General features: G+C 50.3%; 14 non-coding genes across 14 annotated transcripts; all 14 read right to left on the minus strand.

Moving 5' to 3' along the window:
• Positions 1–227: 227 nt before the first annotated feature.
• Positions 228–309, minus strand: trnas-aga (transfer RNA serine (anticodon AGA)). The gene has a single exon. It is a non-coding gene; the product is annotated as a tRNA-Ser (tRNA).
• Positions 310–593: 284 nt separating this feature from the next.
• trnak-uuu (transfer RNA lysine (anticodon UUU)) lies at positions 594–666 on the minus strand. Its single transcript has one exon. It is a non-coding gene; the product is annotated as a tRNA-Lys (tRNA).
• Positions 667–1,267: 601 nt separating this feature from the next.
• trnas-uga (transfer RNA serine (anticodon UGA)) lies at positions 1,268–1,349 on the minus strand. Its single transcript has one exon. It is a non-coding gene; the product is annotated as a tRNA-Ser (tRNA).
• Positions 1,350–2,179: 830 nt separating this feature from the next.
• Positions 2,180–2,252, minus strand: trnak-uuu (transfer RNA lysine (anticodon UUU)). The gene has a single exon. It is a non-coding gene; the product is annotated as a tRNA-Lys (tRNA).
• A 601-nt stretch (positions 2,253–2,853) lies between these two features.
• Positions 2,854–2,935, minus strand: trnas-uga (transfer RNA serine (anticodon UGA)). Its single transcript has one exon. It is a non-coding gene; the product is annotated as a tRNA-Ser (tRNA).
• A 464-nt stretch (positions 2,936–3,399) lies between these two features.
• On the minus strand, positions 3,400–3,481 carry trnas-aga (transfer RNA serine (anticodon AGA)). The gene has a single exon. It is a non-coding gene; the product is annotated as a tRNA-Ser (tRNA).
• Positions 3,482–3,765: 284 nt separating this feature from the next.
• Positions 3,766–3,838, minus strand: trnae-uuc (transfer RNA glutamic acid (anticodon UUC)). Its single transcript has one exon. It is a non-coding gene; the product is annotated as a tRNA-Glu (tRNA).
• A 601-nt stretch (positions 3,839–4,439) lies between these two features.
• On the minus strand, positions 4,440–4,521 carry trnas-uga (transfer RNA serine (anticodon UGA)). Its single transcript has one exon. It is a non-coding gene; the product is annotated as a tRNA-Ser (tRNA).
• Positions 4,522–5,350: 829 nt separating this feature from the next.
• Positions 5,351–5,423, minus strand: trnae-uuc (transfer RNA glutamic acid (anticodon UUC)). Its single transcript has one exon. It is a non-coding gene; the product is annotated as a tRNA-Glu (tRNA).
• Positions 5,424–6,570: 1,147 nt separating this feature from the next.
• trnas-aga (transfer RNA serine (anticodon AGA)) lies at positions 6,571–6,652 on the minus strand. Its single transcript has one exon. It is a non-coding gene; the product is annotated as a tRNA-Ser (tRNA).
• Positions 6,653–7,611: 959 nt separating this feature from the next.
• On the minus strand, positions 7,612–7,693 carry trnas-uga (transfer RNA serine (anticodon UGA)). Its single transcript has one exon. It is a non-coding gene; the product is annotated as a tRNA-Ser (tRNA).
• A 128-nt stretch (positions 7,694–7,821) lies between these two features.
• Positions 7,822–7,893, minus strand: trnah-gug (transfer RNA histidin (anticodon GUG)). Its single transcript has one exon. It is a non-coding gene; the product is annotated as a tRNA-His (tRNA).
• Positions 7,894–8,523: 630 nt separating this feature from the next.
• trnak-uuu (transfer RNA lysine (anticodon UUU)) lies at positions 8,524–8,596 on the minus strand. Its single transcript has one exon. It is a non-coding gene; the product is annotated as a tRNA-Lys (tRNA).
• Positions 8,597–9,196: 600 nt separating this feature from the next.
• trnas-uga (transfer RNA serine (anticodon UGA)) lies at positions 9,197–9,278 on the minus strand. The gene has a single exon. It is a non-coding gene; the product is annotated as a tRNA-Ser (tRNA).
• Between the last annotated feature and the right edge of the window lie 91 nt (positions 9,279–9,369).

The raw sequence follows: 9,369 nt of genomic DNA on the forward strand, positions 1-9,369 counted from the left end.
CACCTGGGCCTTTTAGAACTGTGCTAGCATCAGTTTTGAAAAGAGCTGTGCATAAAGCAACTCTCCAGAAGCAGATGGAGTGGGGAAAATGTGCCAAAAAGGACTGGGCGACTTGGAAAAAAACTATCAAATCCCAATCTTGATGAGCTGTGCAGAGGAAGATTGCAATTACGTATAGGAGGCTTGAAAGAAAAAAGAACAACAACATAAGTGGACGTGCAAAACAACGTAGTCGGCAGGATTCGAACCTGCGCGGGGAAACCCCAATGGATTTCTAGTCCATCGCCTTAACCACTCGGCCACGACTACAGACGTCAGCCTTCTCTCTCTTGCTGAGGTGGCAACCAAGCACAGGGTCAACAGGGGTAGAGGAAGGTGCACTAGCTCTTGTGCAACTTTTCCGTACAATCTCTGGAAAGCAGGGACAGCATAGCTCTCTAATCCAACAAACTCAGCTAACTTCATGGGCACTCTTTCCACACAAGCTGATGATCTGAATTCAGAGCAACGTGCTCTCGCAGGCCACACCACAATGGACAGCCACCAAGTGATGTGAAAAGAACAACAAGGTCTCTGACAAATAGACAGGCCTTCGCCCGAACAGGGACTTGAACCCTGGACCCTCAGATTAAAAGTCTGATGCTCTACCGACTGAGCTATCCGGGCTCCTGTCTGCAGACGCACCTGTTTGCGGAGTTGGACCTCTGCAAGCCCCTTGCCGGCTAACAACACTTTCTCATCACAGCACAGACCTGCGTCCTCTTAAAAAAAAACAGATGCAGGCGTCCTCCAGGAAACGGCGTTTCAGAGCTGTGCCATGCCACTGCTGAGCTGCACCGTGAAAGACCTTGAAGTCATTAGGTGTTACCAAAGCCATGGTCCAAAAGCATGGCCAAAAGCACATTTCGCCTGGGCCTTTTAGAACTGTGCTAGCATCAGTCTTGAAAAGAGCTGTGCATAAAGCAACTCTCCAGAAGCAGATGGAGTGGGGAAAATGTGCCACAAAGGGACAGCCAAAAAGGACTGGGCGACTTGGAAAAAAACTATCAAATCCCAATCTTGATGAGCCGTACAAGATGTTGCTGTCGATTTATTGAACGTTTCTCTAGGCAACATCAGAGTGTAGGGACTACAAAAAAGCTAAATTGCGACTAGTCGCTGGACTTGAATTATTCAATATGGGATTAAACACGCAGGCCCGCAACCAAACGTCGCAAAAGCCACAGTTCCTCTCACAGAGAGAAAAAGCAAAAGCAGCTGGCTGTTCCGTAGTCGGCAGGGTTCGAACCTGAGCGGGGAGACCCCAATGGATTTCAAGTCCATCGCCTTAACCTCTCGGCCACGACTACGCAAGGTGGCAGCTCGTTGACTTTTTCTGCTGAATGTGGGCAACATTGAACGCAGCACAGTTGGGGCATAAATGGCCTGAGGTTGTAAAAAGCGGCACAAGCATTGCTCGCAGTTAACAGGAACACGCTGCCGTGACCCGGATTCGAACCGGTGTTGCTGCGGCCACAACACAGAGTACTGACCACTATACGATCACGGCACACCGCTCGCTCACCGATAAGCTTTGCAGCTGCCTGGACACTAAGGGACACTGGTTTGTGACCGTGATTCAAACTGGGATTTCTCTGGCCACAACACAGAGTACGGATGACTGTACGGTCGCGGCAAACCACTGTCGCTCACCCACAGCTGCCTGGTCACTAAGTGACAGGGGCTTGTTTGTGAGTTGCAGAGGAGGATTCCAATTACATATAGGAGGCTTGAAAGAAAAGAGAACAATAATATAAGTGGACGTGCAAAACAACCTAGTCGGCAGGATTCGAACCTGCGCGGGGAAACCCCAATGGATTTCTAGTCCATCGCCTTAACCACTCGGCCACGACTACTGACGTCTGCTTTCTCTCTCCTGCTGAGGTGGCAACCAAGCACAGGGTCAACAGGGGTAGAGGAAGGTGCACTAGCTCTAGTGCAACTTTTCCGTACAATCTCTGGGAAGCAGGGACAGCATAGCTCTCTAATCCAACAAACTCAGCTAACTTCATGGGCACTCTTTCCACACAAGCTGATGATCTGAATTCAGAGCAACGTGCTCTCGCAGGCCACACCACAATGGACAGCCACCAAGTGATATGAAAAGAACAACGAGGTCTCTGACAAATAGACAGGCCTTCGCCCGAACAGGGACTTGAACCCTGGACCCTCAGATTAAAAGTCTGATGCTCTACCGACTGAGCTATCCGGGCTCCTGTCTGCAGAAGCACCTGTTTGCGGAGTTGGACCTCTGCAAGCCCCTTGCCGGCTAACAACACTTTCTCATCACAGCACAGACCTGCGTCCTCTTAAAAAAAACAGATGCAGGCGTCCTCCAGGAAACGGCGTTTCAGAGCTGTGCCATGCCACTGCTGAGCTGCACCGTAAAAGACCTTGAAGTCATTAGGTGTTACCAAAGCCATGGTCCAAAAGCATGGCCAAAAGCACATTTCGCCTGGGCCTTTTAGAACTGTGCTAGCATCAGTCTTGAAAAGAGCTGTGCATAAAGCAACTCTCCAGAAGCAGATGGAGTGGGGAAAATGTGCCACAAAGGGACAGCCAAAAAGGACTGGGCGACTTGGAAAAAAACTATCAAATCCCAATCTTGATGAGCCGTACAAGATGTTGCTGTCGATTTATTGAACGTTTCTCTAGGCAACATCAGAGTGTAGGGACTACAAAAAAAGCTAAATTGCGACTAGTCGCTGGACTTGAATTATTCAATATGGGATTAAACACGCAGGCCCGCAACCAAACGTCGCAAAAGCCACAGTTCCTCTCACAGAGAGAAAAAGCAAAAGCAGCTGGCCGTTCCGTAGTCGGCAGGATTCGAACCTGCGCGGGGAGACCCCAATGGATTTCAAGTCCATCGCCTTAACCTCTCGGCCACGACTACGCAAGGTGGCAGCTCGTTGACTTTTTCTGCTGAATGTGGGCAACATTGAACGCAGCACAGTTGGGGCATAAATGGCCTGAGGTTGTAAAAAGCGGCACAAGCATTGCTCGCAGTTAACAGGAACACGCTGCTGTGACCCGGATTCGAACCGGGGTTGCTGCGGCCACAACACAGAGTACTGACCACTATACGATCACGGCACACCGCTCGCTCGCCGATAAGCTTTGCAGCTGCCTGGACACTAAGGGACACTGGTTTGTGACCGTGATTCAAACTGGGATTTCTCTGGCCACAACACAGAGTACGGATGACTGTACGGTCGCGGCAAACCACTGTCGCTCACCCACAGCTGCCTGGTCACTAAGTGACAGGGGCTTGTTTGTGAGTGGCAGAGGAGGATTCCAATTACATATAGGAGGCTTGAAAGAAAAGAGAACAACAACATAAGTGGACGTGCAAAACAGCGTAGTCGGCAGGATTCGAACCTGCGCGGGGAAACCCCAATGGATTTCTAGTCCATCGCCTTAACCACTCAGCCACGACTACTGACGTCTGCTTTCTCTCTCCTGCTGAGGTGGCAACCAAGCACAGGGTCAACAGGGGTAGAGAAAGGTGCACTAGCTCTAGTGCAACTTTTCCGTACAATCTCTGGGAAGCAGGGACAGCATAGCTCTCTAATCCAACAAACTCAGCTAACTTCATGGGCACTCTTTCAACACAAGCTGATGATCTGAATTCAGAGCAACGTGCTCTCGCAGGCCACACCACAATGGACAGCCACCAAGTGATATGAAAAGAACAACGAGGTCTCTGACAAATAGACAGGGCTTCGCCCGAACAGGAACTTGAACCCTGGACCCTCAGATTGAAAGTCTGATGCTCTACCGACTGAGCTATCCGGGCTCCTGTCTGCAGAAGCACCTGTTTGCGGAGCTGGACCTCTGCAAGCCCCTTGCCGGCTAACAACACTTTCTCATCACAGCACAGACCTGCGTCCTCTTAAAAAAAACAGATGCAGGCGTCCTCCAGGAAACGGCGTTTCAGAGCTGTGCCATGCCACTGCTGAGCTGCAACGTGAAAGACCTTGAAGTCATTAGGTGTTACCAAAGCCATGGTCCAAAAGCATGGCCAAAAGCACATTTCGCCTGGGCCTTTTGGAACTGTGCTAGCATCAGTCTTGAAAAGAGCTGTGCATAAAGCAACTCTCCAGAAGCAGATGGAGTGGGGAAAATGTGCCACAAAGGGACAGCCAAAAAGGACTGGGCGACTTGGAAAAAAACTATCAAATCCCAATCTTGATGAGCCGTACAAGATGTTGCTGTCGATTTATTGAACGTTTCTCTAGGCAACATCAGAGTGTAGGGACTACAAAAAAAGCTAAATTGCGACTAGTCGCTGGACTTGAATTATTCAATATGGGATTAAACACGCAGGCCCGCAACCAAACGTCGCAAAAGCCACAGTTCCTCTCACAGAGAGAAAAAGCAAAAGCAGCTGGCCGTTCCGTAGTCGGCAGGATTCGAACCTGCGCGGGGAGACCCCAATGGATTTCAAGTCCATCGCCTTAACCTCTCGGCCACGACTACGCAAGGTGGCAGCTCGTTGACTTTTTCTGCTGAATGTGGGCAACATTGAACGCAGCACAGTTGGGGCATAAATGGCCTGAGGTTGTAAAAAGCGGCACAAGCATTGCTCGCAGTTAACAGGAACACGCTGCTGTGACCCGGATTCGAACCGGGGTTGCTGCGGCCACAACACAGAGTACTGACCACTATACGATCACGGCACACCGCTCGCTCGCCGATAAGCTTTGCAGCTGCCTGGACACTAAGGGACACTGGTTTGTGACCGTGATTCAAACTGGGATTTCTCTGGCCACAACACAGAGTACGGATGACTGTACGGTCGCGGCAAACCACTGTCGCTCACCCACAGCTGCCTGGTCACTAAGTGACAGGGGCTTGTTTGTGAGTGGCAGAGGAGGATTCCAATTACGTATAGGAGGCTTGAAAGAAAAGAGAACAACAACATAAGTGGACGTGCAAAACAGCGTAGTCGGCAGGATTCGAACCTGCGCGGGGAAACCCCAATGGATTTCTAGTCCATCGCCTTAACCACTCAGCCCAGCTACTGACGTCTGCTTTCTCTCTCCTGCTGAGGTGGCAACCAAGCACAGGGTCAACAGGGGTAGAGAAAGGTGCACTAGCTCTAGTGCAACTTTTCCGTACAATCTCTGGGAAGCAGGGACAGCATAGCTCTCTAATCCAACAAACTCAGCTAACTTCATGGGCACTCTTTCCACACAAGCTGATGATCTGAATTCAGAGCAACGTGCTCTCGCAGGCCACACCACAATGGACAGCCACCAAGTGATATGAAAAGAACAACGAGGTCTCTGACAAATAGACAGGGCTTCGCCCGAACAGGAACTTGAACCCTGGACCCTCAGATTGAAAGTCTGATGCTCTACCGACTGAGCTATCCGGGCTCCTGTCTGCAGAAGCACCTGTTTGCGGAGCTGGACCTCTGCAAGCCCCTTGCCGGCTAACAACACTTTCTCATCACAGCACAGACCTGCGTCCTCTTAAAAAAAACAGATGCAGGCGTCCTCCAGGAAACGGCGTTTCAGAGCTGTGCCATGCCACTGCTGAGCTGCAACGTGAAAGACCTTGAAGTCATTAGGTGTTACCAAAGCCATGGTCCAAAAGCATGGCCAAAAGCACATTTCGCCTGGGCCTTTTGGAACTGTGCTAGCATCAGTCTTGAAAAGAGCTGTGCATAAAGCAACTCTCCAGAAGCAGATGGAGTGGGGAAAATGTGCCACAAAGGGACAGCCAAAAAGGACTGGGCGACTTGGAAAAAAACTATCAAATCCCAATCTTGATGAGCCGTACAAGATGTTGCTGTCGATTTATTGAACGTTTCTCTAGGCAACATCAGAGTGTAGGGACTACAAAAAAAGCTAAATTGCGACTAGTCGCTGGACTTGAATTATTCAATATGGGATTAAACACGCAGGCCCGCAACCAAACGTCGCAAAAGCCACAGTTCCTCTCACAGAGAGAAAAAGCAAAAGCAGCTGGCCGTTCCGTAGTCGGCAGGGTTCGAACCTGAGCGGGGAGACCCCAATGGATTTCAAGTCCATTGCCTTAATCTCTCGGCCACGACTACGCAAGGTGGCAGCTCGTTGACTTTTTCTGCTGAATGTGGGCAACATTGAACGCAGCACAGTTGGGGCATAAATGGCCTGAGGTTGTAAAAAGCGGCACAAGCATTGCTCGCAGTTAACAGGAACACGCTGCCGTGACCCGGCTTCGAACCGGGGTTGCTGCGGCCACAACACAGAGTACTGACCACTATACGATCACGGCACACCGCTCGCTCACCGATAAGCTTTGCAGCTGCCTGGACACTAAGGGACACTGGTTTGTGACCGTGATTCAAACTGGGATTTCTCTGGCCACAACACAGAGTACGGATGACTGTACGGTCGCGGCAAACCACTGTCGCTCACCCACAGCTGCCTGGTCACTAAGTGACAGGGGCTTGTTTGTGAGTTGCAGAGGAGGATTCCAATTACATATAGGAGGCTTGAAAGAAAAGAGAACAACAACATAAGTGGACGTGCAAAACAACGTAGTCGGCAGGATTCGAACCTGCGCGGGGAAACCCCAATGGATTTCTAGTCCATCGCCTTAACCATTCGGCCACGACTACTGACGTCTGCTTTCTCTCTCCTTCTGAGGTGGCAACCAAGCACAGGGTCAACAGGGGTAGAGGAAGGTTCACTAGCTCTAGTGCAACTTTTCCGTACAATCTCTGGGAAGCAGGGACAGCATAGCTCTCTAATCCAACAAACTCAGCTAACTTCATGGGCACTCTTTCCACACAAGCTGATGATCTGAATTCAGAGCAACGTGCTCTCGCAGGCCACACCACAATGGACAGCCACCAAGTGATATGAAAAGAACAACGAGGTCTCTGACAAACAGACAGGCCTTCGCCCGAACAGGGACTTAAACCCTGGACCCTCAGATTAAAAGTCTGATGCTCTACCGACTGAGCTATCCGTGCTCCTGTCTGCAAAAGCACCTGTTTGCGGAGTTGGACCTCTGCAAGCCCCTTGCCGGCTAACAACACTTTCTCATCACAGCACAGACCTGCGTCCTCTTAAAAAAAACAGATGCAGGCGTCCTCCAGGAAACGGCGTTTCAGAGCTGTGCCATGCCACTGCTGAGCTGCACCGTGAAAGACCTTGAAGTCATTAGGTGTTACCAAAGCCATGGTCCAAAAGCATGGCCAAAAGCACATTTCGCCTGGGCCTTTTGGAACTGTGCTAGCATCAGTCTTGAAAAGAGCTGTGCATAAAGCAACTCTCCAGAAGCAGATGGAGTGGGGAAAATGTGCCACAAAGGGACAGCCAAAAAGGACTGGGCGACTTGGAAAAAAACTATCAAATCCCAATCTTGATGAGCCGTACAAGATGTTGCTGTCGATTTATTGAACGTTTCTCTAGGCAACATCAGAGTGTAGGGACTACAAAAAAAAGCTAAATTGCGACTAGTCGCTGGACTTGAATTATTCAATATGGGATTAAACACGCAGGCCCGCAACCAAACGTCGCAAAAGCCACAGTTCCTCTCACAGAGAGAAAAAGCAAAAGCAGCTGGCCGTTCCGTAGTCGGCAGGGTTCGAACCTGCGCGGGGAGACCCCAATGGATTTCAAGTCCATCGCCTTAACCTCTCGGCCACGACTACGCAAGGTGGCAGCTCGTTGACTTTTTCTGCTGAATGTGGGCAACATTGAACGCAGCACAGTTGGGGCATAAATGGCCTGAGGTTGTAAAAAGCGGCACAAGCATTGCTCGCAGTTAACAGGAACACGCTGCCGTGACCCGGATTCGAACCGGGGTTGCTGCGGCCACAACACAGAGTACTGACCACTATACGATCACGGCACACCGCTCGCTCACCAATAAGTTTTGCAGCTGCCTGGACACTAAGGGACACTGGTTTGTGACCGTGATTCAAACTGGGATTTCTCTGGCCACAACACAGAGTACGGATGACTGTACGGTCGCGGCAAACCACTGTCGCTTACCCACAGCTGCCTGGTCACTAAGTGACAGGGGCTTGTTTGTGAGTTGCAGAGGAGGATTCCAATTACATATAGGAGGCTTGAAAGAAAAGAGAACAACAACATAAGTGGACGTGCAAAACAACGTAGTCGGCAGATTTCGAACTTGCGCGGGGAAACCCCAATGGATTTCTAGTCCATCGCCTTAACCACTCGGCCACGACTACAGACGTCTGCTTTCTCTCTCCTGCTGAGGTGGCAACCAAGCACAGGGTCAACAGGGGTAGAGGAAGGTGCACTAGCTCTAGTGCAACTTTTCCGTACAATCTCTGGGAAGCAGGGACAGCATAGCTCTCTAATCCAACAAACTCAGCTAACTTCATGGGCACTCTTTCCACACAAGCTGATGATCTGAATTCAGAGCAACGTGCTCTCGCAGGCCACACCACAATGGACAGCCACCAAGTGATATGAAAAGAACAACGAGGTCTCTGACAAATAGACAGGCCTTCGCCCGAACAGGGACTTGAACCCTGGAACCTCAGATTAAAAGTCTGATGCTCTACCGACTGAGCTATCCGGGCTCCTGTCTGCTGAAGCACCTGTTTGCGGAGTTGGACCTCTGCAAGCCCCTTGCCGGCTAACAACACTTTCTCATCACAGCACAGACCTGCGTCCTCTTAAAAAAAACAGATGCAGGCGTCCTCCAGGAAACGGCGTTTCAGAGCTGTGCCATGCCACTGCTGAGCTGCACCGTGAAAGACCTTGAAGTCATTAGGTGTTACCAAAGCCATGGTCCAAAAGCATGGCCAAAAGCACATTTCGCCTGGGCCTTTTAGAACTGTGCTAGCATCAGTCTTGAAAAGAGCTGTGCATAAAGCAACTCTCCAGAAGCAGATGGAGTGGGGAAAATGTGCCACAAAGGGACAGCCAAAAAGGACTGGGCGACTTGGAAAAAACTATCAAATCCCAATCTTGATGAGCCGTACAAGATGTTGCTGTCGATTTATTGAACGTTTCTCTAGGCAACATCAGAGTGTAGGGACTACAAAAAAAGCTAAATTGCGACTAGTCGCTGGACTTGAATTATTCAATATGGGATTAAACACGCAGGCCCGCAACCAAACGTCGCAAAAGCCACAGTTCCTCTCACAGAGAGAAAAAGCAAAAGCAGCTGGCTGTTCCGTAGTCGGCAGGGTTCGAACCTGCGCGGGGAGACCCTAATGGATTTCAAGTCCATCGCCTTAACCTCTCGGCCACGACTACGCAAGGTGGCAGCTCGTTGACTTTTTCTGCTGAATGTGGGCAACATTGAACGCAGCACAGTTGGGGCATAAATGGCCTGAGGTTGTAAAAA

This window comes from Danio aesculapii, unplaced genomic scaffold (assembly GCF_903798145.1).
Source record: "Danio aesculapii unplaced genomic scaffold, fDanAes4.1, whole genome shotgun sequence".
NCBI classification, from domain to species: domain Eukaryota; kingdom Metazoa; phylum Chordata; class Actinopteri; order Cypriniformes; family Danionidae; genus Danio; species Danio aesculapii.